The sequence below is a fragment of the Cervus elaphus genome, chromosome 4 (assembly GCF_910594005.1).
Source record: "Cervus elaphus chromosome 4, mCerEla1.1, whole genome shotgun sequence".
NCBI classification, from domain to species: Eukaryota; Metazoa; Chordata; class Mammalia; order Artiodactyla; family Cervidae; genus Cervus; species Cervus elaphus.
The window spans coordinates 25,653,322-25,656,748 of record NC_057818.1 but is presented as its reverse complement, the minus strand read 5'-3'; the positions used below and the strand labels follow the sequence as shown (position 1 = coordinate 25,656,748).

Here is a 3,427-nt window from a genome sequence, read left to right as displayed (position 1 = left end):
CATGTTCAGGAGGAGTTCCCAGGGGCGGAGAGAGCTGGTATGTAGAATAGTCAGGAACATGAATCTTCTGGTAAATTAAGCTGAAAAGATCAGAAGTAGAGATTTATATGTCTTTGCCCTAAGATCAATGTCAAAACCTATAAAGCACCAAAGGAACCAGGCTGGTCCCTGTCTGGAGACCTAGCCTGACCCTCATACTCACTAATAAATACTGTGGCCAGGTGGAGCTGTGTCATGCAACACTCTCCTGAAGGGCCATTTCACACTTTAACAGGCCCAATTGTCAGAAACATTTTATAATATTAGCTTGAACTTCCCTTTAATTGCTAAATAGATGTGTTCCCCCATGAACCACCTGTGTGGTTCATGGGTGTGGTATGACCCTTCTTTCTCCAGAGTGAGAATCTGACACATACTGGGATTTAATATATTTCTCCCACCCCACACTGGACAGTAGTAGCAAACTCAAGAACACAATCACACACAATCAAGTCGTTCAGGCGTGTCTGACTCTTTGTGACTCCATGGATTAACAAATACAGGTTTCTAGCTCTCCCTGAAGAGGTATGTGTCAACCAGATCTTTCCACCTGTTCCTCTCGCCATCAAACTTACAGGCCAGAGGATGGCAAGTTATGATGTTTTAAAAGCACGAAACAGCAACTATTTAGAGAATATGGTGCCATTTCTCATTTTAAAGTCATCCCCAAAGGCTAATAACTTCACACATCTGGTTTCTCTCAAAAGGTCACCAGCACATCTCTGATAGAATCCAGCTGTGGAATAGAAAATAAAATAACAATATTTCACCTAACAAATGGATGATCCACAGGTGGCAAATGAAAAACTACTGTTGAATGCTGAAGATACATTTAAAGAGAGGTGGGGAAACAGCTTTGAGTGACTCATTGAGTTTGGAAACTCACTGAGTTTGGAAAACTCAGTGCCAGCAAGAATAAATAAAAGGATGGAGAAAGATGAAAAAGGGAAGAGTTTCTTAAAGAATCTCCAATGAGTAAACAAAACAAAACAAAACCCTATGTGTTTCCTGAGCACTCCGGAACAGGTGATTGAGGTATCAGTCAGACTGAAACAAAGGTTGCCCTGTCATTCAGGAATGTGAATGTCCTAAATAGAAAAATATAATAACTAAAAAGGCATGACTTGAATCTCACAATTCCTTGATACTCCAAATCCTCCAGTACCCTGAAAAAACAAATTCATTTTCAAACACTTCTCAATAAATTTGTCTCTTAAAATATCCCAGATATGTGGATACACAGCTACATGTACACATATGTGCTGAATACATTCCAATTATATTCGAGTCTTACTCTCTCCACCTCCTCACTTCTCAGCCCACTGCAATCTGGGTTCCACTGAAAATGATACTGCTAAAGTCACCCAAGCCTCTCCATTTGCTAAATCAAGGGAAGACTTCTTGTCTATCTTACAGGTCTTTCTGATAGCACTGGACAATACTGATCTCTCCCCTCCTGAAATTTTGTGACCAAAGCTTCGTTGGTAACACTTTTTCCTATTTTTTCTCTCTCATTCATTCCTTCATTCTCTCTCTTCCTTCTCATTCTCTTTCACTGCCTCTTCCAGCATTCCTAAAAGTTGAGAGCCCCAGGGGTTCTACTCCAGTCCCCTTCTCTTTCTCCTAGATTCCTTATGGGAGATCTAAGCCAGAAGCCTGGGACTTATTCTATTACGCCATTGTCTTCATCTCCACATTCAATGTACCTCAAGTTCTATTTATTTCATAACTTCTTTTTCTGCCCAGCCTCCCTACTCTCTAATCTTTTGTCCAAACTGCAACCAGAGTGAGATTTCCAAGAAGCAAATCTGATCATATCACTCTCTTGCTTGACATCCTACAGTGTCAGTTTCCCCACCAAATATAGCTGTGGATTTCTAACTTATTTTAAGGAATATTTTCTACCATTTTAAAAAAATATATTTTCTAATTGGAGGAAGATTACTTTAAAATGTTGTCTTGGTTTCTGCCATACAACAACACGAATCAACCATAATTATACACATATCCCCTCTAACTTTTCTTTTTTTTTTTTTTAAATATGGAACGCTTCACGAATTTGCATGTCATCCTTGCGCAGGGGCCATGCTAATCTTCTCTGTATCGTTCCAATTTTAGCATATGTGCTGCCGAAGCGCGCACCCCCTCTAACTTTTTTAAAGGAATGTTTTCTGCACTGGGAAAAGAGGAATTGTGTATATCAGCACAATGCCTGGCACCCAGTATGTGCTAAATAAACATTTGTTGAGTAAAATGAAGTCCAACTTAAACCATTCACACATGTAAAGCTGAGTGGTTTCTACTGAAACAGGAGTGGGAGCAACTTCCTACCTGTTAGGCTGGATTACATTCCCACCAACACCTCAGGTGCGTCTGTGAATACTCTGGCATGCTAGAGCATACCTGGAAAACCAGAAACCTGAGCTTCTTAACTTGGCTACAGACCTTTAGCAAAATTATTTCTACCCACTCTTCAACATCATTTCCAACTGCTCTCCATTTTCATCTTCAAGCCATGCCTGGACATGCAAGGGCTTTGCACTTGTAGTTCTTTCTGCCTAGAATGTTCTTACCCTTCTTGACATCCTAGAAAACCCCAACCTATTCCTCAAGACCAGGTCATTCTGATTCCCTAAGGAGAATGTATTGTTCCATTTGTGCCATAAATATATCCCATACTTACCTTTATTATAAAACTATCATACTCTAAAGCAATTTTTATTTATAGGCATATATGTGCTGCTGGGCTATGAAGGCAAGAATTGTTGTTGTTTTTTTTTCCTTTATAACCCAGGGCCTAGCAAAGTGCCCAGCTGTTGTTTAGTCACTAAGTTGTGCCCAACTCCTTTGCGGCCTCATGGACTGTAGCCCACCAGTCTCCTCTGTCCATGGGATTTCCCAGACAAGAATACTAGAGTGGGTTGCCATTTCCTTCTCCAGGGAATCTTCCTGACCCAGGGATCAAACTTTTGTTTCCTGCATTGGCAGGCAGATTCTTTACCACTGAGCCACCAGGGAAGTGGCTCAGTAACCAGGAGTTATCCAATACATGCTTGCATGAATAAACAATATTCTACAGGAACAAATCATTCTATTAGTTCATATCCTTTTTGTAATGAGGTGGAGAATAAACAGTTCTTAATTCTATCAGGTCACATTATTTTGTCCCATGTTAAAAAATGGCCAGCTAATCTAAGTTTCAACAGAAATGAATTGTGATTAGGCCTTAAGGACTCACCTTAATATTTAGGAAGAATGTTAGTCTTTTTAATTGAAAATAAGATGTCTGAAATCTAATGGATTATTATAACTGTCCTCCTGGGAACTATTGAAATAACGTTTTACATCTTAGATTTTATACAATGAAATAAACAAGACAGGAAAAACA

The 3,427-nt window shown here is 39.6% G+C and overlaps 1 non-coding gene across 1 annotated transcript; it reads right to left on the bottom strand.

Moving 5' to 3' along the window:
• Window positions 1-2,074: 2,074 nt before the first annotated feature.
• LOC122692905 lies at window positions 2,075-2,181 on the bottom strand. The gene has a single exon (XR_006340719.1). It is a non-coding gene; the product is annotated as a U6 spliceosomal RNA (small nuclear RNA).
• Window positions 2,182-3,427: the final 1,246 nt, after the last annotated feature.